The 26,574-nt window shown below is 38.7% G+C and overlaps 1 long non-coding RNA gene across 1 annotated transcript in view; it reads left to right on the plus strand.

Moving 5' to 3' along the window:
• The window catches only part of LOC148651470 (uncharacterized), a 38,333-nt gene that overhangs the window by 10,890 nt on the left and 869 nt on the right, over nt 1-26,574 (plus strand). The gene's annotated exons all lie outside the window — the stretch shown is intronic.

A 26,574-nucleotide genomic window follows, 5' to 3' on the forward strand; every position in this document is an offset into this window, starting at 1 on the left:
CTATCAGTGGGGAGGAGAGCAGAGTAATGAAGCCAATTCATAGAGGGGGATTGTTAGGATGATTGATAAAGGCCGATTTGGCCAGGCCAAATAGATTACACCCCTACTGGGATTTTTAACGACCACAGAGAGTCAGGACCTCAGTTTTACATCTCATCCGAAGGACGGTGCCTGTTTACAGTATAGTGTCCCCGTCCCTACACTGGGGCATTAGGACCCACATGAGCTGCAGGGTGAGCGCCCCCTGCTGGCCCCACTAACACCTCTTCCAGCAGCAACCTTCATTTTTCCCAGGAGGTCTCCCATCCAGGTACTGACCAGGCTCACACCTGCTTAGCTTCAGTGGGTTGCCAGTTGTGAGTTGCAGGGTGATATGGCTGCTGGGTAATGTTGACACTTTCCAGTCTTCAAACAGACAAGACCACAAGAGAGATGTGCTGAATGGTCTCCTTTCGTTTGTAATCCTTCTTATATTCTAGTGTTCTTAAATGTAACTGTAACATAAGCCAAAAACTGGCAGGAGTTATTGCAGTATTAAGCACAAGCAAAAACTTAAGAGTTTAGTTGAGTTCATTTGGCAACCAAAATGTTTTAAAGGACGTGGAGAGTACTCCGAGTCTTTATAATGAGTCCGGATAAGTCACATTTTTTTCCTTCTTATCCATTCTGAAAGTCTCCTTGGTCACATCCCTTTCAAAGTTTATGTTTGGTCTATTCCTTTCAAGAACCGTTCCCTTTAATATGTATTCATGAACAGTATAGCAGGATTTTCAAGAAAGGGTATATCTCCTCACTGTACATCCAGCAAGAAAAAGCTGCTTTATCACCTTTATTATAAGAACTACACAGTTTCACAGCCTCTGGTATAGATTTCTTTCTGCGTTCTGTTCTTAATATCAGAGAACAGAATGTGCTGACATTGGAGAACAGTAATGGGCATACTGTATGAAACAATGTACTTTTGAAAATAAGTGCCAAGTCTTTGTGCTGTGGATGCATTTAATACCGTCCTCATTTCAGCAAAGACTTGCATCAAACATCAGCATGTAGAGTCTTGATCGGAATAAGACTGCCTTGATTTTCAGTTGTTTCTTTATCCGTCTTTAGTTTACATTTTCAATATCTATTGATTACGGTTCTTCATTCAATCTTACACAACTTTAGCCTTTCCATCACGCTGAATAAAATCTTTATAAGCATCTATGGATACACGCCACGATTAGCTAAAGTATGTGTTGTGGTAGGAGCTCTCTGTACCTGCAGCCTTGCCTTAACACCACAACCCAAAAAGCAAGAAATGAGGAATGTGGAATATCCAGCCCTCACTGCAATTGTTGTTAAATACTTCTAGTGTTTGGTCTGAGAGTGAGAGACGGTGTAACAATCACAGTCTTTCAGTTATGAGCTGAGATCCCTTTCAGCTTAAATGTAGCTGTAATGGAAACCAATAACAGGCAGTCTTACACTACCCCCTTATGATGGCTAACTAGAGGATAATATTACTGGGAAAAGATTTAAAGTGAAATTACAGCAAAATGTGTCCCCTGTTTCCAACCTGATTTTAGGACCAATGTAGTTTGGTAAATGTACAGGAAGCACATTCCTGTAATGAAAGAACAGATTTCTACCAGAATACCTGTTCAGACTTCCTTTTCAACCACAAGGCACATTTTTACTTCTCCTTCTCTGTCATACTATATATCACACTTGGAGTAGCTCCTGACTTAGTGTTGAAAATGAGCTTAGGTCAGAGCATCTGACACTGTGACCATTCCAATATTCATCCCAGATCTGTTTCATACTGAAGCTGTAAGGATGAAAGTGAACCCAATTACACTTTAAAATGATCTAACTTTGTCTTTGTCAAGCATAGTCAAGCAGCTGTTGTCTACATACTGTGACTACTGCTTTAAAGCCAATGTGCAAAATGAACTACATTTCAAAATCCAGACATTTTTAGCCCCTGAGCAAAAGGCTTTGATTGTTTTTCAGGCAAATGCTAAAAGTCAGTGCACATCTTATTAGGTCAAAACCTGGCAAATCATTTCCCTGGATCCGTCAAAGGGGTTTTCTAGTGAGAGAAGATAGAGCTTCTTAAAATTCAGATTCTCCCAAAATGGAATTGCACAGTTTATCTTTCAGTTTTAGAAACCCTGTGTCACAAATCATGAAGCTATTGAAATACACAGATTACAATTCTGCCTTGTGTCATTTCTCTGTTCTTCAAACATTTTTAACATAACATCACTTTATTAGCCCCATACAATTTCTTGCATTAGGAATTCGTCTTTTCACATACATAGACAGGGAGAGAAGCCTGGGGTCAGAGCGCAGGGTCAGCTGTTGTACAGCACCCCTGGAGCAGTTGGGGTTAAGGACATTGCTCAGGGGCCCAACGGAGTAGGATTCCTCTGCCAGCTGCAGGATTTGAACCAGCAACCTTCCAGCCACAGATCCTTAGACAAAGAACCACTGCCCTCCGCCCATTTCTATTATCAGTTGATAAATAGACATTGGTTGCCTCCGTTACCTGCTTGATATACTGTACAGTATGTTTTCTTTGCTGGATTTATCGCCCTCTTTGATTTGATCTTGGAACAGTGCAACTAGTGGTATCACCTGGAGGGTCTCTCTTGTGAGCATCAGTCTATCTTCTACCTGTTAAGGACACTTTTCCCACAAAGTAGATTGAAATTAACCATGGTAGCATAATACCCAACCTGGGCCAACCTACCCCTTATACCCCTTTGTGATCCCCAAACAAAAAAAGCTGTGATATTTTTTATAATTTTTTCTTAAAAAGTAACTCAACTCTTCTACGATAGGATAAAAACACTCATTGTAACCTCTTAGCCATCTTCAGAATCTCAAGTACTTCTTTATTAAAATACAGTAGGAAATTGAGATCTACCCAAAGAATAAAATATACAATCTAATAAGTAGTAGTAAGTGCAATTATAATTAAGTGAAAAGGAATTAAATCATTTAAACTTTTTGGAAATGAAAAATGCTTCTCATTGACATTAGCAGCAGCCACACATATAATAATAATTCCTTATACTGTACTTATATAGCACTTTTCTGGGCACTCCAATCAAAGTGCTTTACAGGTAATGGGGTCTCCCCTCCACTACAGTATGTAAAACTAGCATTCTGTAATCCAACACAGCATAATGATTTTTAAAAGCTTGTGTTGTGCTTTTCTTCCCTTTCTAGAGAAGTTCTGCTATATTGCACAAATACTTCTATAATTTGTGGTTTGCTTATTGTTTAAAATTTTTTAAAATAAAAAGGGTGTGCAAGTCAGCCTTCTACTAAAATCCATAAAATCACATCTTTTGACTACACATCTTAAAGCATGCATTGAGTTTTTAAACAAGTGTGACAACTGCTGACACACACACTACCCTTATCTCTTCTCCAACGGTGTCACTTTCATTTTTTCCATAATTTAAGTGACCTGACATTCATCTTTCGAACCCACTTTGGGATCTCAGCACTCTTTTCTCACAATCAAAGGTCTGTACAGTCTTATTCCTTCACATTACAGTAGCTCTTCACTGCATTAGTCACCAGTCTCTGGAGTATTAGGTTAACATCACTTTATTAACCCTTTACAATTTCTTGCATTAGGAATTATCTTTTCGCATACCCTAGCTTGCTCTCCATGAGACACACAGACAGGGAGAGAAGCCTGGTGTCAGAGCACAGGGTCTACCATTGTACGGCGCCCCTGGAGCAGTTGGGGTCTTGCTGAGGGGCCCCAACAGAATAGGATTCCTCCACCCCCTGCGGGATTTGAACCGGTAACCTTCTAGCCACAAGCGCAGATCCTTAGCCACAGAGCCACCGCTCAGTTAGACTCCCTCTGTGTTGCCCAATCATAAAGTTCACCAAAATGCTCACTTGCACTCAAATACTTGCTCCTTTGTTTTCAGCAAGCACCAGATCTTCACTCACAAGCAGTAACTTACCATCTGATGTAGAGACGCCTCTCTAGAAATGAACATTCGCACTCCTGGAACTGCAGCTGCGAGTTCTTCTCTCACGCTCTTCAAGACCGCTCACTTGTCTGCTGCATGGTAAAAACAGAGTATCTGTTGTCTAGACTCCCTTCCCTCAGCTGTGGGAGAAGGTATGCTGTTACCTTGCCAGGCACGACCTTACTCCTCCAGGTAGTAACATCTCTCATCACCCCTGGCTCAGCTGGCCAGCCCTATTCCTTTTCCATCGAGCCTGGCAACTGAACTACTACACCTTAGAAATGGAGGATGTCCCTCCCTCATCTTCAGGCCTTTCAGGACATCTTTACACTGTTTCTCTCACCTTCATTGGTCTTTTGCGGAGTTAACACACCTATCTGTCCAACACCTGTGATTCCTCCTCAGCTTAAGTGATATTTTCTCAAGCATCCCTCATTCTGCCTAGTCCTACAGGCCTGTAATCCAGCTCAGTCTTTTACTTATGAGATCTTCCTCTGGAGCTCTCACCCCTAAGACTAAAGCCTAAACAAAGACCCAAACCCTTTTACTCCTAGCTCAGTGGTTCTCAACCCTGGTCCTGGTTACCCACACACCTGTTGGTTTTTGTTCTAGCCCTCAGTCACACAATCAAATCCTTCCTTTGACTTAATAATAATAGTAATAAGTTTAATGTGAACTGTTTGTTCCCAGCTCTTAAAGATATTGGAGCCTTAGCCATTGCATTTTGTAAGTGAAATAAAATCCCAAACTTGTGACTAGAAACAAACTATTCAATCGAAGCAACTTCTTAGATCAAGTAAAGCTTCAATTATCTACAGTAATTAAGGTTGGATGGAATCAAAGCCAGCAGATATGCAGATCACCAGGACCTGTATTGGGAACCACTGTCCTCGTTGTTCATATAGATCTCTTAATTGGCCCAAAGGAGTGGCCACACCCACACAGAGCCTATTTGATCAGTTCCTTTCCATCCTGTGGAATCTCGTTTCCTCTGAGTGCTAATGATACAATTAGTCCAGGTGTGCTGCATTCTGCAGGCTTTTTCTCCAGGCTCTCTCTGATAAGGAGGCTTTTACACTTTATTTTAAAATTACTTGTTTCACATGAAAAGTGACTGTTTTCAGAATTCCCGAACACGTCCAACAACTCTCAAACAGCCAAAGCTCTCTGAATAATATGTTGTTTATAACATCTCAGATTAGGTTAAATTGGGTAAGGTTAACAAAGGGAGAAGACCTCTATTCTATTATCAATAGAAGTCTGTATAAATAATTTTGCCACACCTACTGTATAAAACAGAACCATTTAATTCTACCACAGAAGTGCCTGCCCAGAGAAGGTGGTGCATTTTTTTAATCTTTTGCTATATAACGTTTTATGACAGATCGAAATAGCTACAGTGTGTATAACCTGGCAGGAGAGGTTGTATTGGGCAGGTATTGAACTGACACTGGCAGTATTTCTGGCAAAAGGCTTCTACTCGGTGGCAGGATAGGAATCAAGTGCCGTTTGCATCTTTGGAAGTGTACCAACATGCTGTGCAAGTTACAGTAATAAAAAAAGAACTTGATAGCAATAAAAATTAAATATTTTCAAGATGTTCTAAAGAAGTTAATAAGTAGCCACAAAAATGCTATAAAGAAATATTGCACTCATTGACCGTGGTTTGACATTTAATACTTTTCATAATAGGTAACATATCAATTTATAGACTAATCCTCCTATTCATTTCTATATTATAAATTTTAGACTTCCATCAAAATCTGTTCCCCAGATTTCAATCCATTTAGTCTCCCTGTGACACACCCTACCCTTTCTTGTATTCTCTTTACTTCTATCTCCTACCTTTTCCTAATATTTCTCTATTTCCCTCTCTTCCTATAACATCTGCATCAATACCTTCCTAAATGAAGAAATTGACCCTCTGATTTGCAAAAGAAAAAAGGTTAGCTTCCTTTGAGATTATTTACTTTGTATATGTATACAGTATGTATTATTTTCATTGCAGGAAATTACAAACAATGGCAGTGAATAAAGAGGTATATTTTTTTCTAGAAAACATTTATAGTGGGGGCAGCACAGCGATTAGCATTGACACTCACACCAGGCCCAATTTTCCGATATGTCTTTTTTCCTCCCTGAGGGAGGCAACTGGAGCACCCAGAAGAAAGACATACATAGGCAGAACATACAATCTCCAGACTAGCTCCCCAGGAATTGAACACAGAGCCCAGTGCTGTAAGGATTCAGTGCTAATCACTGCACCACAATGCTGCCTTCATACTGTACATACTATATTATGCTTAACTGTATTAGAAACAAACTCAAAATCTTTGCAGTTGCAGTAGGTAAATTTGCATCTGTGGAATTACTATTCAGATCCCAGCCCCTACATACTGTAGGTCAAAGCCCTAGGTAAACACCAAATACTTGATAATTTAGCCAGGTGCCCGGATTGGAATGACAGTAATTTACCTAGAATGTGGTCATACTGTAGGTGTCTCAAGGAACAAGCAGGAGATATTTATTATCAGCAAATACGTTTAGTGTGGTAACCAATTAAGAGAACTTTGAAAACTGGTTTGATTAACAATATTAAGGAAGAAAGGAAACCGTACATCATCTTAGTTCGGGTATTATTCTAATTGTTGTTGTTGAAGTTGAAAACTATTCTGTACTGTCTCTGTGTTTATGTAGGTCCCATGTAAGTACACTAGTTCTTTCTTTTTGTTTCTTATTACTTTGAATCTGTGGAGTAGGTTGTGTGTATAAGAAATGTTAATTACTGCTTCAAAGTGTCATGACTACAAGCTTTTGAGAAACAAAATTGGAAAGCTGCAAGGCTCTGAATATGTTTGCATGGCAATGTATATTAACATACAAACTAACACATAACATTAGAAAACTGTCCAAAGTTAGGCTGGGGAAGGAGCACTATTGTTTATTTATTTTACTATGGCCAATTGTTACTCCATTTAAGAACATAATAATGGTTACAAACAAAAGGGGTCTGTTTGGTCCATCTAGCTATTTATCTTTTTCAGTTGATATTTGATCCAAGGATCTTATCCAACTATTTATTGAAGGACTCCAGGGTATCATCTTCACAAATCTGTCCTGGCAGCTTGTTTCGTACTCCTATAACCATTTGTGTAACCAAATCTCTTTCCTTCATGTTTTTAAATTCACTTCCACGTAGTTTCCACATGCGTCCCTTTGTTTGTGTAGCAGTGCTGATTCTGAAAAAGTCAAAGGACTGAGTTTGTCAAAACCTACAGTCCGAGCCTATTAAACGCTTGAGACCGATCCCCTCTTAGTTTTCTCTGTTCAAGACTAAAGGGGTTAAATTATTTTAACCTGTCAGGGTAAGACATTCATTTGAGCTCATGTCTATATTTGCTAGCTCTTCTCTGAACATACTCCAACGCAGCGATTTCTTTCTTGTGCATTGCTGAGCAAAATTGTGCATTGTTTTCTAAATAAGGTCGACTGGTTTCCACTGATTTAATATTACAGAACATCCCTGGATTTGATTTATACCCTAATGTTTTGTTTGGGTTTTTATTGCCTCCTCCCATTGTCTGGAAGAAGAAAATGATGTCTACAAATGATGGTGCTACAGTACATTAGCAATTTTCCAGTCAGTGTGTATTACCCTTGTCTCCAGAGACTGCTGGAAGTGTTTTGTTAATGGCCTATGAATAACATCTCTTATTTCAGTAAGTACAATTCATAGAATACCATCAGGCCTTGGAGATTTCTTTATCGTAAGTGCGTTGAGTACCTGTAACACTTCTGATTCTTTCATGCTAGCATTCTTTATTATGGTGCTTTGTTTTTCTTAGGTTTGAGGCAGGTTTTGCGCTCCTTTTTGAAACATGCGTGAAACATTCATTTGATACACCCGCCTCTGTCACCTAGAAAAGATTCCCATCTTTAATTTCCAGACAGTTTACTTCACAGTTCTTTTTGTTTTGCAATACCACAAATTTTCAATTTATTTGCCATTGTAATTTTCCTTCTTCTCTCCTATGGTTTTTCAGATATCCTTTTTAATCTGTGCCTGCAGCTCATTATACTCATTTCCCTTAACTAAGCTTTGTTCTTTCTCAGTGCATTAAAAAGTGCTTTCTCATTATATTCTAAATTGATTTATTTAACCTTTTGATGTATTGCTTCCAGACTTTGATTTACATTTCCATGGGAGAAATCTACACAATAGCTATAAGTTGTTGCAATTTGTTTTCTTGATTGATTGCATACTTACTGTGGACAATTCTATTCAACTTCTCTTAAGCTCTCTCTCATTCCTTCATTGTCTGCTTTCCTTAAAGGGTGAATCTTTGTATTCGACTTTAGCTGTACCATTTCAATGGTTACTTTAACACATTTCCAACAGTTTGTCACTTCTGAGAAACAGGTAATATCTGACTTTTTAGTTTCAGCTGCTGGCATTGCTGTTGTTTTTTTTTTCAAAATCTATGAAGAAAGGTGAGTAGAGACACTACACAGATTACTAACTGTAGCTCTTTATGGGTGTTACTAGGAGAATGAAAGAATGAAGAAGCCTATCTGATAGAACCCCATTAAGGATACAACTAGTCCTGAGGGACTGGGCAGTATAGCTCCAGTAGAGCAGGACACAAGCTGTGGTCACTGGGTGCAGAGAAGCCTTGGCCTGCACCATAGTGGAAAGTGTTTGGGCACACTGTGACAAAATAAATTGGGAATTCCCAATCTCTCCCCAGACTGCTTTGTAGATATATGAGCTGGAAAGGCCTCTGGAACTGTTGATCTTACTGTCAGCCAACAGTAACTGTTTGCAATTATTTCCACAGTTATAGTATCTGCAGTTGTTATATGCAGTTATATGCAGTTGTTATATGAGTCCCTTTTCTGTTGTGTTCCCTCTGTTCCTCTGTTATGTCACCATTGTGTGTCATAGTGATGTGGATTTATGGTTCCATCGTACCAGGACTTTGGTCCAAAGGGTAAAAGTTGAAACCATTGTGTACTTGGCAAGCTTCTGTTTTGATATCTTGGGTGGTTATTGGTAGACTGTCCAGGAGCTGTTAGCCGTGCCCATAATGTGGTCTGTAAAGGGTGTTTAGCTCAATTTTTCATCTGCTTACAGTCCTGGACAATGCTTGTAGGTACAATAATAAAAACATCACATATTCGTCACATACTGCACATATTTGACTTGTACGTGCAGTAGAGTTCATGGGTACGATGTGCCAGCTGTTATCAACAAATGTGTTTCTGCAGTGTAATTCAATCAGGTCACAAAATTAAGGATTTCGTGTACTTTTTTTGAACGTTGTTCTCATTTCCTTCTAACCAAAGGAAAATACCAGTATTGACCACAGGAGGGAGCTGTAGACCATTTTATTAAGTCTGTTCTGTAATTTCCCTGTCAAATCCCCCATATTTCAAAACCCAATTTCAGTGTCATAAAGATAAATAAAAACTGAAAAAATAGTAAAGCTACTGTGGAAAACAACTGTTCAAGCTGAACTCTGAAATCCGTGTTATACCATGTGGTATACCAAACTGTACTATACCAAATAAATATTTTATTTCAAACAGGAAGAAGTCAGAAACATTTGTCAGAAACAGTAAGCAGTTTTGATTATTCTGTGCTTATGATTTAAATAAGCAAAGAATGATTGAATATGATGTTGAATATGACAGTTGAAATATGATATTTTTGTTGTCTTTACTCCTAATCCATCCATTTCATTACTCAGTTCCAGTTATGATGATGCTGAGCAATTATTGGTGTTTATATACTGTACAACTAGTGGGACAGTAGTTCAATTTTAAATGATTTTTTCCCATGAGATGTAAAAACTCTTCAGGGAAAACATATATTAGCAGTGCTGTTTCAGTGAAGATGTCTTTACAGCAGTATACAGGTAGAGTTAGCTATGCAAAATAAGAAAATATACAGTAATAGTTGTGTTACTGATGTTGTGTTTCTAGTTTGCAAGAAATGGAGCTGAATAGTAAAACACTGCACTGTCAGAACATCTGGCAGTGAATAGTTTCCAGATACACAGCCCAGTAGGCAAATCTTCTCATCCTCTGATTATATACTGTAGCTGTGCAACCAAATGAGGAGGCGCCTTTGAATCTTTGTCTTTTTCTAGAAAGTTCCATTTATCCACTTGAACATATTATGGAATAACTTAATTGTAGCATATTTGAATCAACATATAGTATACTGTATTTGACAAAAAAAATAAAAAAATAGAAATGGTAAAGTTAAAACTGCAATATAGCAGGCTGTTATTCTAAGACATTCATACTGTAATTACAGATAAAAATTAACTTCTAAATCCCTAATATATCTAGTAATACATTCAAATGGAATATCTGAATAGTCTAGACTATACAGTACCTTGTATTAATTTCTTAGCTTGTATCATCCCCATTCCACTCTCAATCTCTTAGAACTACAGTATACTATATATTATATTTAACTATACTGTTAAATACCCAGAACAGGTTAATTCTCTTTTCAACCTACAGTATTCAAAAAGCAATATATTAATCTTACCACAATATCCACTTTTGTCTATACCTTACTGTGCTTTGACAACAATGCAGATTTCAACGCAGACTCTTAATGATTTTAGAGTTTAGAAACACTTAGGCTATCCTTTGAATAACTGTAAGTTTTAAATACAATTTTTGGTTTTATGAAAGAATGTTTCATTATTTTACATGCTACGATCAAGGGCGTAAGACCTGTTGCCTTTGATCATTTTGAATACTTGAATCAGGTCCCCTCAAAGACGTCTGTCTGTCAGAGCTTTCCTTTAAGCTTCAGAATATGCTTAGTCTCTCTTCTCTGGACCGATTCTTGAGCAGCAATCTCTTTTTGAAGACCAGTGATAAAAATTGAACAACATTTTTCAAATTATGTTTCAGTAGTGCAATGTAGAAGTTTTTTCTTAATATGCATCTACTCACTTTCCAACCTCTTTATCCAATACAGGGTTGTGGGGGAGCTGGAGTCTACCCCAGTAAACAAGGGGTGTAAGACAGGACTCACCCTGGATGGGAAGCCAGTCTATTGTAGGATACACATATACTGTACATTAAAAAAACATGCAATAACAAGAGGGCCAATTTTCACAGAAGCCAATTGACCTACCACTATGTCTTAGGACTAGGAGAGGAAACAAAAACACCCAGAAGAAATTACACAAACACAGGGAGAACATACAAGCTCCACACAGATAGCACCCCAGGAATCAAACCCAGGGCCCCAGCACAGTGAGGCGAGCAATGCTAACCACTGCCTCGCTGTGATGCCCTTCATAGCATCCACTGATTTAAATAAGATCACTTTGCCATATACAATTTCTTGTATTAGGAATTTGTCTTTTTGCATACCCCAGCTTGCTCTCCATCAGACACACAGACAGGGAGAGCAGCTTGGGGTCAGAGTGCAGGTTCAGCCATTTCTATGGTGCCCCTGGAGCAGTTGGGGTTAAGGGCCTTGTTCTGGGGCCCAACAGAGTAGGATTCCTCTGCCAGTCATAGGATACGAACCAGCAACCTCCTAGCCACAGGCACAGATCCTTAACCACAGAGCCACCACAATTTATATTTTACTCTTCAGCTACATATTCTTATATATTCTTTGGACTTCTCTTATTGTTTCTCCACACTTTCTACATTATCCAGAACACAGAAATGAAATCTACATACAGCCTAGGTCTTTCGTTATGTCTCCACATTATTTTTGTAGTTTCTGTTTCTGTTGCCTGCATGTGCAACTGCAGCTGTGTGTGTAAAAAAATCCTGCCAAGTGTTTGCCCAGTCCTGAATTTTATTTTGTTTTGAAAGTCATTTTGAATTTTTCTTGTGGTTTCTACAGTGCCTTTGTTTTCAATTATTCCAATTTCGGTATGATTTGTGAACTTGGCTAGTTTACTAGAGGCCAGTGTTGATCACTTGATAGAAAACACTTTTGCTCTGTCAGGGTTTGGACTGATGAAGTACAGAGACATGCCTTTGAGAATTTACAAGATGTCTCAGGAGTCTTAATCACTTTACTTTTGCTCACACAGCTAATTCTGTGACATTTGTGTCTAAGAAGTGAACAGTGACTTATTTCAAATGTAGATCACTACATAAATTACTTCTCTGGTGCTACACCACCCTGTGTAACAAGTCTGCAGACTATGTTAACTGTGCTAAAAAGGCAACTAAAAAGTGGTTGAATTTAATACAAATAAGAATGTCAGTACTGAAACAAAACTTGTTTCTCCACTTTGTTCAGCTTGTTAGTGGTAGCCTGAACTGGGATTTTACTATATTTTCAGCCAAAAGAAAGAAAAGCAACCACAAAGTACCTACTAACAGCATATAAAACCTTATTTGCATAGAATGTTTGGTTCTTCCAAAACATTAATTGCTTCATATGCTTGTAATAAAGTCCTGTCACTTTATAAAAGAACATGTACTATAAATATAGCTCCAGGCATATCCAGTACTTATGTTGAATAAGGTACAGTTTAAGAACAGAGAATTTACCAGGACAGTCTCTCTTCACATTAACACATTTACTTGTTCTTCCTCACATGAGAACAATAAAATATTTCATAGTGACCATTGATTTGAAATACAGTACAGCACAGAGTTCAGAGCAGAATCAAATTGTAAATTCAGTGCACTGGATGAGAATCCTAATTTTAATTTCAGTGAGCAGTGACCAGAATACTATTTAGTTCATAACTTAATTCCAAATATGCAAGAAATACACCCATCTGCGATTTGCCTCTGAGTTTGTATAGAATGTATAGAATTCCTTACTGAGTCATGACTTATTTTTAGCTTGCTTCTAGCCTTCTTAAGAAGGTAAAAACAGATTTTGTTTTAATAAAACTCACGTTCCACTTCTCACAAGAGTTTTTTCCATAGAGGTTAGTAGAAGGGCACTATACAGTGATGACACATTGTACTACCCCTGGTACTGCTGTTTTGTGTAATGTTTAATGCATGTGATGGAGAAAAGCCTGAAGCTGCATTTTGGTATATGAAACTAATCCATTTGTGGACCCCTTTGGTTCACTTGTAATGGAGTTTATTAATGGCCTTCTCTGGTGTCTCAAATACTTCCCTTGGCTCTTTCCTTATTTAAAACACTGCACTGAGACAGCAGGAGGGGACATTCCCTTCTCCATTCAGGAAACAAAGTATTTTACAAATGAATGTAGCTATGTTAAAATATTCTAACACAGACACATTTATTTAATAATTATGTTATCATGCAGAGATGGAAAATAACACAGTGGTATTTCATTTTCTACCTTAATGCTGCAAATTTAAAAGCACTTGCATGAAAATAAAACACAAAAGAATTCTTTACTTAAGCATGTTTGCAATATCGATGGCATCTTAACCTGTCTTATTGCATAATTGTGTGGAAGTTTGTGATTTTTTCTATTTTTGTGATCACATGGGAATGGGAGGGTGGAAATGATGTAAACAGAACACATGCCTGTGGAAAAAAAAACACATAGAAATCTACAAGAAACAAAAAGAATGATTTCATAATTTCAAACCATTCAAAGCCATTGATATGAAAAACAATGAATTACAACTATAAACCCAGGACACACTCTTTACATTCCAGGATAACTTGACTATTGAAAAGTCATTACTCCTATGGCATGCCCAAAAAGCATAAACAATGGTAATTTTTCATTAGCATTACATTTTATTTTGATATGCTTTTCAAGAACTCAGAGAACTTTAATCCCATGCTTACCTCACAAGCCCACATTGTATGAACATTAACGATTTGGAAAGTGCTTACTATATCAGCAGGCACCTGGCTTCTCGCTTTATTATTTGAAGGATGCTGTATTCTTTTTTCCACTTCTAATATATTTATTGTGCATTGTCACAGCATCATAATCTATTTTGTAAATCAATGTCATGAATATACCCTATAATGTGTTTTGCTGCTGCAGAGCAGTGAACAGAGCTGAAAGTCATAGTGGCCATTGAAGTGCTTGATGTTTTGATGACATGTCAGCATTGTGTGGTTTTGCCGAACAAATAGCACCCATTTCCGCAGCGGTAATGGGAAATTATTCGAGACATTTAACATTGCTCAGGAGGAGGGTATGATAGCTATCACTTCGAACAGAAGTAAACTGGCTGCTCCCTCTATAATGATCTCCAAATTACACGGATACCGCGGCCTGGCACTGGCGACACATAAGTTCCACATGGCAACATTCTTTGTGTCTGGGCAGAGATGATACAGGCTGGAGCTCCTTATACCCCCCGCCACCCCCACATTTCAACCCCCCCCCCACCTCCCTTTCCAAGTGGGCTCGACAGCGATCACAAATGAAGCGTTAAATTAAGAAACAGATAGCGTGGTCTCTCCGGGGGATCCCCATACAAAGGGACTGAGCAGCAGTGGCCAGGGGATTCATTAGCTGCAGAGAGAGTCAGTTTCTACTTTCCCACTTCATAAGGCAATTAGAGGGTTACACTCTTCGCCGCAAAGATACACCCAGGGGAGAAGGGGGTGGGGTGCAGGAGGGGGTAAAGGGAGCCCCCTGCCAGTTTTTGCCCAGTCCCCGCGAGAAACTCTGGCCAAGGAAAGCCAGCCTGAGAGTAAAAAAAAAACAAAACAAAGATGTACTGTAGGCCAAACATTTTAACTGCCTCAGTCGCCGTAGAAAGGTACAAGGGAGTCAGAAGATGGCACAGGTTGGGGAGAAGGTGAAAGCTTTCTCAGAGGTTTTGTACTTGAAAAACAGCCTCTGGATTTATTCTGTCCAGGCAAAGTTTTTCTTGGGGCCTTTCAGTGGCACAAAAAGCAAGACCATTCTTTGCTATGAAAGGCTTCTGATGAAGGACTTTGGACAGGACATTTTACCCCATATGTTCTAGTTTTAAATAGACCTGTACTGGTTTTTAATGTAAAAAAGAACTGTCAATCAGTTATTTATCTAATACACAAATGCCTCCACTAGCAAATACGTCTCTGATATATTTTGAGTGGCTGATATTAGTTGTGTCAGTTAGCAACTTGCAAGCAGCTTTAAGCCCTTGTCTGAATCCTAGTTCACTGGCTCTGACCAGCCCAGAGTGTTAGGACTGTCAGTCTGTCTGGTGGGAGTGAATCAGGTTAACACTAATTGTTGCCTTCTTTTACATGTTGGCTGAGATTTAAAGGAAATTACTGTAGGTAGCTGAACCATTGCTTCATCCATAATAATAATGCGCAGGATTCATTTTTTTTACAGCAACAAATCACTCTCCTTGCTAATATTCCTTTTATTGGTACATAAACTTCAGACAAGGAGATATTAAGTATTTTTTCTCATCTCATTCCATATTTACACAGATGTGATTTAAATGATGAACAGAGAGAGGAAATTGCACTCTGTGCTGTAAATTGAATTAGTGTAACATGCAGAGATATAGAGAGGAGAAAAGATATGTACATGGTTCGACAACACAATATACAATTCATACTCTGACATTTTCTCCTATCTAATAATTAAAAAGAAATGATGATTTTTTCCTCTCCCGTTCTCCATCTCCTTTAAATGAGTTTTTGGATTTGTTACTTTACAATAAGACTTTTTATAGGCTGACATGGACTGTGTGTCCTAATCAATGCTAGAGATGATGGATATCTTTGCCATGAACACAGTATGTCTTTTGCAAGGCTGCCAGTTACCCCCATCTTATAAAGATTAATGCTCAGCACTCGTTGACACTGTTGATGGCTAAGGGTACTCTGGGTTAAGATTTTTTATTATCAGATACAGTACCAATATAATAATAATAATAATAATAATAATAATAATAATAATAATAATAATAATAATCATCATCATCATCATCATCATCATCATCATAATAAAACTTTATTTTATATAGCTCCTTTAAAGGTGGCTTCTCAAAGCGCTTTACAGAATGAGAACAACAATAAATAAAAAGAATACACAAGATAAAACACAATTTCAATATACAGAGGAGAACGTGCATGGTGGTACTAGAAAAAGCAGAGGGGTGAAGAATGGAACCAGTTAAGTAAAGGCTCTTCTAAAGAAGAAGGTTTTGAGTCTAGATTTGAAGGAGTTTAGAGAAGGTGACTCTCTGATATCCTTGGGCAGAGAGTTCCAGAACTTGGGGGCATAACAGGAGAAGGCCCTGTCACCCATACAATGTAGACGGGCTTGGGGGACAGTTAGGAGACCAGAATTAGAAGAGCGAAGCGATAATAGTTCAGACAGGCACTGAGGTGCCAAGCCATGCAGAGCCTTATAGCTGAGCATGAGGATTTTAATGTCCACACGGAATTTGACAGGAAGCCAGTGCAAGGACTCCAGGATAGGAGTTATGTGATCACTTGCACTAGACCTGGTTAGGATCCTTGCTGCTGAATTTTGGACATACAGTACTGCAGTTTGTTCTAAGTAGATTTAGATACCCCAGTGAGTAGAGCATTACAGTAGTCAATTCGAGAGAACACAAATGTGTTAATCAGCTTTTCAGCCACAGTTAGAGATAACATAAGGTGTAGTCTAGCGATATTTCTGAAGTTAAAAAAATATGTTTTGACAATATGCTGCACATGTGGTGCAGCAGAATTATCAACTTCTTTGCTTTTATAGTTTCGTACATTAACTCATTCGTTAACTATATTAGTACATGTAACTGAAAACAAAAATAGTTCTAATCAGTCTTAAATACTTTAGGTGTCTGTTTTTAAGTTCCTGCTTAGCAATATTTCCCACTTAAAAAACGTACTTTGTGTAGCATATCAAAATCTTCACCAAGGTAAGGTCCTTGGCAGCTTATTCAATGAGTAGGTCGAAGGATCTCTTTCCTGCCTGGGGATTCACAGAATGTCCCTCGTGCTACTGGAAATATTACTGAAGTCCCAGCTGGGGAGGAAAACATGTCATTTGGACTACAGGAATTGATTAAAGTTTACAAACCTTAGATTCAGTAACTGGTGCCACCTTCTTGAGCAGCAGTGACTTTACCTAGATATTTCAATTGTTTATTAGATGTTTTTTGGTGTTTATCAGTCTCTTGCGTTGGCTTTTATGAATGTTGCCCCATTCTTCCTTACAGAACTGTTTCAGGTTGGTTTCATTGACATGAACATCGGACGGCTTCCTTGCATGAGCAGCTCTCTTTACTGGAATAATGAGGCTTAGGTCCAGAAATTTGACTTGACCAATTCAAAATGCAAAATTTCTTGTGCAGCAGCCATTCCGTAGTACATCAACATCAACAGCAACTAATAATAATAGTATAAGAATAAGTAGATAATACTATATTAATATACTGTAGAATGAGAATGAGAATAAGCTGATAGAACCCTGAATGCATGGTTCTGTTCGTGATGACTAGTCATATGGGTCCTGAGGCAGCAAAATAGTCTAATAAAAGTGACACCATAATGCTTGATGGATTGAATAAAGTTCTTCTGTTGGAAACCAGAGCCACACAAAACGTTTCTCACTACATCCAATGAATATTTCTTCCAGTTATTCTGTGGATCATCCAGGTGCTCCTTTGTGAACATGAGATGGGCAGCAAGGTTTTTTTTGGAGAGAAAGTGTTTCTTAAGTACTATCTTAAGAAAACCATTCTTCTTCGATCTTTTCCTGATTTATGAGGCATGAACGTTGATATCATCCACAGTGAGAGAGACCTGCAAACTCTGATTTGAATATTGTACAATTGAAGACTGCATGTTTGACAGTGCTTGATTGAACCTCTAAATATTTAGTACTTAGGTCTTGTGTAAACCTCCCAAGACTGATGAGCATGGACTACTCTTTTTCTGAGATTCTTTGAAATCCCTTTTGATTGTGGCATTATGTGTTTCCCTTAACCTGTACTGTGAGCACCAGACTCACAAAGTTATCACCTAAATTGTTCTAGGTACTGTAAACTAAGGATTCACTATTTTTCACACAAAGGGACTTAACTATCACTTAACAAGAACACATTATACTTGTAAATTCAAACCCTTTGGTTACTTAAGTTTTTGTTTCTGGAAAAGTATTGTGGTAAGAAATTGTAATTCCTATAATTATTTTGCAAGTCCAGAGGCACGAGAATAGACAAAGGCACCTGAGGGCTTTTACAGTGAGATGTGCATGACATCAATATAGCACATTTTCAACACCTTTCAGAGTCATTAGTATCGAAAACAGCTAACAAGATAACTCATTTAAAAAAACAAAAACATTTAATTAGGAATTTCAAACACCATAATCATATACTACAGTATAAAAATATACATATGCTAGGCCCACTCTAATTGCAAACATTTCTATTCTGATGGTTTTGACAATCTAACTGCATTATCTCCCACTAGCCTGCACTTTACTCTAGCTCTATACAGTATATACAGTAACAGCACTCAGTGCAGTGACTGTTATAGAATATTATATCTTATAGAATTCTGCTTGATCTTGATCAATGATGCCGTGTCTGCTCTGAGCCGGCAAGTGACTGTGATCAAATGTATCAAATGGGCAGAGCAGATGTACATGTGTTATATAGCCCATAAATAATCATATTGACAATAATATACAGTATTGTTGAATTTTAAGGATAAGGTACTGTACATTCAGCTAATGGTTATATTGTGTTTATGACACTGTTTTTCGTCAAACTTAATCACTGCATCTAAAATTAGCCAGGTTTTAATAGTGCACTGTACTCTTCTGAAGCATCTTTTGCTCATGTCTGAAGAAATGTATGGTTAAATATGGGAGCATATCATTGGAATCCAACATCCATTCCTTCTCAGTCCCTCTCAATTCCTGCCAATGAATTATATGTTCCACCACAAGTTTTTATGTACACACGTATGCCACAGGTAGGTTTATGACAATTAACCTCTCTGTAAGCTAAGCAGAACACTTTGGATGTGAAGGATATTTGTCCAGATCATTGACAGTGGTGAAGTGCTCCATTTTGCTTTTTCCAAAATGCTTGATCAGGCTTAATGGCACTTTGGTTCAAGCACATCACACAACCCCACTCCATTGCTGGTTTGTACAGTATAGTTTGAGCCCAAAAGGTCACAGTATATGTTACCTAGTCTTCAGCCAGTTTTAATGCCAGCTTTGATCTCCAGTTTCAAGGAGGACACCTTTTAACATGTTGGGCGGCCAAGTTTCATTGACTCCATAACTAGCCCTGGGTATTTGGTTCGAATACACTGAAACTGAGGTTCAGAAGTTCAGTAATCCAAATGGTCATAACCTCTTGATTCATATACCAGATTCATCACCCAAATTCGTACCGTCTTCACCTGATGAATCATCTGGCGCAACCCTCTATTCCTCAGCTGATACTGTCATGCTCTTAGCCAGAGCATCGTCATCAGTCAGGACCACATCATCACAGAGGCACAGTTCATACCTGCCTGCTGCTCGGTCAGTTTGCTTTAAAAAAGGTGCAGATTCACCAGCAGTTTCCCTGATAGTTTTAATTAAAAAAAGTATATTTGACTACTTTTTGGCCATTTTTATACTAACAGAATTGCAATGTCTCTAACACTAGCATTGCTTCGAAGCTTCTTTTTAAGACATTTTAAAAATATTTTTTTCATGCTTATTTAACATCCACATGATGTCTTCCCTTTTGTAGTCAGTGCTGCAGTACATAGACTTCAGCATGTGCAGCATCTCAGGAGCATGGCAAATAGCAAATGTTTGATGTTTCCAGTTTATGCATCCAGTTTATGTTGAAGGATTTTTTTTTATTGTAAACATGCATTTTCACGTTGTCATGTCACAAGGAGTGGCCAGAGGTGTGCTTAAAGGTCCCAGAGAGTGAATTGAGAGGTGTCGGAGCAGAGCGCCAATGAGCTCTGGCAGAATTAAGGATAACAACAGCTGGATTGTTGCCTACCTTTGTTACAATCCTATTGACCATATTGTCTATGGACAATATTATGGATTATATTGTCTATGGACAATATTATGGACCATATGGTCTATGGACAATATTGGCCACCTTATTTCCAGAGAGACTGCGAGTTTCTGTCATCTCACTGTCCCTGGTGCATATTTTCAGTGCAGCGTCCCGATGAATGGAGTCACCAACAACTTTCCAAACAATCTCTTCTTGCATCCTTGTTTGTACAGGCAGTATTTGTAGTTAAGACCAGTTTTTGCAATTTCGGGGCAACGTTGCAGGTTTCTTGGGAGCCTTCGCAGGTCTTGGAGTGGAGTAAATTTATTTGGCAGTGATGGGCGGCATCTTTTGGATGACTTGTTGAATTTCGTTGTACCCACCTGCCGCCAGCTTTTCTCATCTACCTGTTGCTTCTCCAAAACTACAGAGTGCACACCACCCTTAATGTTGCTTATTTGTCATGTCTTCAGTCTGTGGCAGCCCTTTGAGTTTCTTTAGTTCCTTCTTCTCCACATTAACTTTTTTTCCAGCAGGATCTGAATTTTTCAGCAGTTACCACAGATCTGTTCTTGTTTTTTGATGTGCTCCAGGATGCCCACGTGCCGCACAAGTTGCAAGATATGTCCGGTATTTCAGCCTGGACTACAGGTATAATACAGAAGTGGCTTCAATACTGGAATGTTGTGGGAATTTCAAAACATGCAAGACGCACTGTTTACAGACACTTAGAAATTGAACTTTCTCAATATTCCCGAGAACCTAGCAGCAACTATTAAACAATTTTAAACATTTAAAATGACATTTTTTAAAGAAAACTTCTCAACCACCATTGTAATTCAGTAAGATAGTGCATGCTGCCTAATGAAGCTAAGCCTTTTTTATCCTAATTTAATGTGTCAGTTAGGCACAGCTGTGTGCATCATGATCATTAGTTTTGAATATTGTGTCTTCTTGAATCTGTTGGTGAACTACCCTCTCATACGTTGGTCTAATTAACCACACTGTCTTTTCCTCGCTACTTTCCCAAGACTTTTCTCACCTAGAGATTTGCGTTATTTTCTCATCTTTCTGATAAGCATTTATAAAAAGATCCCGTGGTTTTCATAGAACCAAAACATTCTCTATTATCTTGCAGATATACAGTGACCATCATGTTACATGTTCCATTTTTTTTTCAGTCTTGTAGGACATCTTTGCAAGAATTCTCATTAGAAAAGTAAATAAGTAACACCCAAATGTCTGTTTTGCCAGACTTATGTACTTTTATAGCTTACAGCTCTATCTTTCATTGAAAGAATATCATTGACTCTTCCTGACATATGCCTTTATATTAACTATCAGTTAATCAAACACATACAGTACCTTAACGTATTCCTGTTACAAGATAAAACATACTGTAGTTCATCTGAAGCTCTTCATCTAAATCAATCCATATCCCTATAGGGTCAGCCCAGGTCACATTGAAATGCTTACCACACAAGTCAAATTACAACAGTACTGTATAGGATTTACAGCCATCAGGGAACACGATTGCCAGCATACTGTAGAGTATGAACAAACAGGAAATAGCAACATGAAAGCACCGTCAATCCCCACATTAACACACTGAAGTGAACAAAACAAACAAATAAACAGACAAACATACAAACAAAGAGCCATATTCCGCTACCAGAGCTGACAGACTGTCTCCGAGCCGAGTCTGAGCTGAGTCAGCAACAGCGTAGCTCATTATTATTCATTTAACATTTCAATGCATGCATGTGTGTTGTACAGTATGTGCATCAGGATTGATGTTTTTGGTGTTCAATTAACACTTCCTAGGAACCCCGACTTCAGTGTTGGCATTTTTATATTTGCTTTAACTTTCTTGGACGATTCATTTTCCATCAAGTAACGCTATACCAGTTCAAGTCACTTCAAACGTGCTCGGGGTCGCAAGTGAGTGCAACTCTTCTGATGATGCCAGAGACTGTTTCTGTGGAGTTTGAAAACACCTCATAATGTTTTCAGGCTAGTAAATTCCTTTCCTTTCTGCCATGGGGAGGAGACCTGCTTAAGCCCATTTCTGGAACTTGTTCACTCAGATGATTGGGTTTTGAAGACTATGATTTTGCATATCCCTTTCTGGGTTTTTGAACAAGAGCTTCCATTTTGCGACAACAGGAAATTGTGTGTTGCATCCATTAAATAAGCTAGGAATTTAACATGTCATATTGTAACGCTTCGGGGTTCACATGGGCACCCTTGCCACTGCCACATCAGGTCAGCCCCCCCACCCTCAGGGACTTGAACGCAGGCCTCAGGCATCACTCAACAAGGACCCAACCTCTTGAGCCAAAGGGAAATCTCCCTTCTGCCTGGCGGCTGCGGTCCCTGCTACTCACAGGGAAGGGCGGTGATGTCACTGCGCTGGTAAGCCGGCTCTCACAAGCGATGGAGGCCGTATGCGTCACAATATTAAGAAGGATCCTAGACAACTGTGAGCTTTGTGCATTTGAAACTGCAACAAGGCAGCGGGATGCATAAGAATGTACGAGCGTAAAAGTGTAACACTCAATGAAAGATTAATGATTAAAATAATACACATAGAGGGTATTTTACATCATCGGCAATTACAACTGTTTATATTCTGGATTTCTTGACAGAATGTGGAATTATGAAAATCATTTGTCATGGTAGCGTTAAGTTATTTGATTTGATTCATACTGATTTGGTATTTTTCTACATATTAAATCAGAAATGAAAATACATTTGTAGGTGCAATCTAAAAGAAAAACAGACTCACGCCACCTCATAGATATCTGCAGTTCATACTCTGATTTATTGTGTTTTGTGGGCGCAATACTTAGACGTACTGTACCACTGAAGAACATACAGTACGAGCCACACATGTTCGTCAGGGTCCTTAATTCAAGATCTTATCCCACAGGAAAAAAAAAAAAAGAAAAAAAAATAATTTTCACATTATTGTACGCACGCAATTTCACAAGACTGTCACTGAAGGCCGGTGTCAGATCAGATTGTGAGAGCCACTACAAGAAGCGCTGATGTCAGAGGGAGTCCTCCTGCAGATTGAGAACAGAACTGTGCAGGATATGCTCGCTTGTTGCCACAGAGGCTCAGACATCCCGCTGAGGGCAGGCCTAATGTCTCCAAGCCTGCATCCTTGCTCTGCCTTGAGTGCTGTGTGATCTCAGACATCTGCGATGTCCACTCCCATCGAAAAGCTTCCACTGCTTTTAGTGTACAGACCTGGCACTGCATGTGGCTGTGTGACCTCCTTTCTTTCCTATTCTTCTCCTTCTCGTTAGCTTTAAACCTATAACGCAGCCATTGTGCCAACACATCCAAAGGGATTCTCTTAGAACAATTAAATCCAACCTCAAGAGATTAAGCCTTGTTTTCCACACGGACGTGGTAGTAGAAAGCACAGTCGTTTCCATTTTACAAGACCAAGTCACCTGTCCTTGAATTACTGTACATACTGAATCCTATGACCAGCTCTCTGACAACGTCAAGACAGGGGCACCTCCTTTTGTGAAACACGTACTCCATTATTTCCCATGCTGTGGTACTAGGTACTAAAAAAAAAGAATGAAGTTAAATCCTTCTGTTCTTTTCTTTAAGGAAAAACAATAAGACCAAAAACAAAACCAAGTGGCGTTTTCTTAGGAATGAGCTGAGCAAGGTCAGGCTTCCTGCTGTTCTGTCACATACCACCAAGTCCTTAATACAATAATAAGAATGCATGCATATCATATATTACAGTCTCCGCAGCCTTCACCCCATGAGCTTCTTTACAACAAAGCTGAAAGGAAAAGAGGTGATGAAAGAGAAAAAGTTTGTTAACCCTGTATCAGCCTGCAGGGTGTTCTACCTGTCTGTGATTATAGCTTTTCTTTCCATTTTCTCTTTGTTTTGTGAGGTAATCAGCTTTTGCGTGTGCATATGGGAATTGGGCAGAGTGAATAGAGTAGATAATTAAGTTAATTAACTGCAGTGCTGTCTGACATGTCAATGGTAAAAGAAGAGGTGGAGCTGAAGGAGAGGGGATGTGGGAAGGGAGGGGGGGAAATGGGGGGTGACACAATTGGAACAGCATACCGCCAGCTGGGAGGACAGCAGGGCGAATTGGAGGTTCTATCTCTGCATCTCCGTTGGAATTGGGAGGTAATGAGACTCTGGGGCTGCCACTCCCGCTGACGTGGCGCAGGAGTGAAGCAAATGCTTACCGCGGACCCCTCGTCCCCTGCACCTCCCACTCCCCTGGGTCCGACTGCTTCTCCCGGGTGGGATGCGGTGACACTTCGGCAGGACGTGCTTGTCAGCGTGCGTGCGAGCGAGCGGGTGGGTGGGAGACGCCAGGGTGTCAGTCTGCGCTCCCCTGGCTGTGCGTCCCTGTGCATGGGAAAAGAGACAGGCCTGCAGCAGACACAGCCTGCCGTCCTGTCAGAAGAGAACGCACTGGGCTCAAGTGCGCGTTACGGAAAAAAGCGGATAGATACAGTATCTCCCCTCCCTCCCTCAGGCTCATAGCTCAGAAAAGTCTACAAGCTGTTTGCATCCTTAGCATACCTCTCCTTGATTTTCTGAATCGGGAATCAGGCTGCGTTTTATTGTCCGAAGCTTGCTACAAAAACCACATCCAAATCATATTGCGCACTGTTAAAGTCCATATTGCTTGCTTTTTAATGAAATCTAAATTCTCAATAAAATAAGTTGCTTTACTTGTGCACTAACAATTATAATGTACATCATTTTCATTGGTAATTTAGATTATTATTTGGAATTAGGATTGAGATCTCCTGTATTTCACCCAGATCTACTGTACTATACTGTATATACAGTAAGCAAACAGTGTATAATCCCTCATAGTTCTTTGACACAGCTAAAGGAATAATTTATGTATAATTTAGTACCCTCAATAACAATGATAAATAGTAATGGTAAGAACAATACCAGCAATGCCAGTTTTGTCCTTTAAATGTCGTTTTTAGTTTTATATTTTTCAATGCTTGTGATAACATGGAAATATCTTTTACATAGTGGGCATCTGCACTGGTAAAGTCATAGCCTGAATGCCGTCTTTTAGCTGTTGATGTTGTAGCTGGTTTTCTTTTTCTTTTTCTTTTCTTCATGTCTTTATTTCCTTCACCTCACAGAGTAGTTTGATGAAATTCGCGTTGTTCTTTCCTGTGAAGGGCCTCTGAGCCCCTAACCTCTGAGTATGAATAAGATGGTGGCCTGAATGAAAAACTTTTATGTGAAGTAAATACAAAAAGGCTGAAACCCTAAAAAAATCATCCCCCCATCCCGCCCCAAAGCATTCAAACCTTAATTATTGGAAAAAAAAACTGTAACAATTTAATTAATTTGTACCAGGGGTCTGCAACTCCAGACATTGATGTTTGCAACATTTGTTTATCGTTCCTTTTGTGCTCTTCCTAACACAAGTGAACTAATTATTTCCATAAGTGGATTAATTTAACCTTATTCTCAATTCTTCAGCTGTTGGCAATTTTAAAGAGACCTGCACCACCTGGTGGTGTGTGCTCTCCAGGCCCAGGGCTCTGTACCGCTTGTTTAAATCACTTGGAAGTGTATCTTACCTCAGACACAAGCCCATGCTGAATTATTGTACCGAGTGTTAAAAGTTTTTATTCCCTCAGTTTATTTTCCTCTTAATGCAGGAGCCAGTGGAAGTTAAACTAATTTGATTGAAATAATTGCTGAGATAGCAGGTTAATTGGTCAGCTAATTTGCAGATTGGATACATTAAGCTTTTATAATAAGGCTAATAGATGTTAATTAAATAAACAACTTTATTGCTTTGCAAAATTGGCTCATTGGTCCAGGATATTGTATTCATAATTATTCTTTTTATTTTGTAGATCTTGATATTTTATGAAACTCAAATTGATTTATACAGACATGTTGTGTACAGTAAATATTCATGCCTAATGCATAATATATCTGAATTCAATTACAGGTAGGTTGTTATAACTACAGTATTTTTTTAATATTTCAATCTGTAATCACTGTTTTCTAAAGAGAGTTTAATAAGAAACTCCACAGAGCAGGGATCAACCTGCTAAAGCAATATTGGTATTTTCCCTTATATGCATTCAGACAGGTCAACTAAGTTAATTATAGCTGTTATGATAGGTAATAAGGCCCATTTCACAAATATAAGATAAAAAATGTCTGAAAGATTTACAAAGCATCTTATCTGTTAAATATGTATTTAATATTAATTGGGATTCACTGTCCATTAATGGAGGTTTAATTAACTAGAAATTACCCCCTTCTTATATTTAATTAAATGCTTCTTGAACCACTTAATCGGTTGTGTTTTCAGATTGTTTTTAGTGGAGCAAGCCTAGAAACGTCCCTCTGGGATACTCAAATTATGCAGTGGGAAAAAGGGTTAAGAAATATATACAGTTGTATCTTGAAAAATCGTAATGAATTTTTGGTTATTGTTACTCTTTGTTAGATATTCTCTATGATAAGTACTGTATGTGCGTATCAGTTAGTCTTGTTTCTGCATACAGAACATTGGTAACAATTGTTTGATTGGGATAATCCTGTCGAAAATGTCTAGGCATAATACAGGTCTGGGGATAAGATCATATTTTATTTCTTAATT

Source organism: Lepisosteus platostomus, chromosome 12, assembly GCF_059453375.1.
Source record: "Lepisosteus platostomus isolate fLepPlt1 chromosome 12, fLepPlt1.hap1, whole genome shotgun sequence".
In the NCBI taxonomy this organism is placed as follows: Eukaryota; Metazoa; Chordata; class Actinopteri; order Semionotiformes; family Lepisosteidae; genus Lepisosteus; species Lepisosteus platostomus.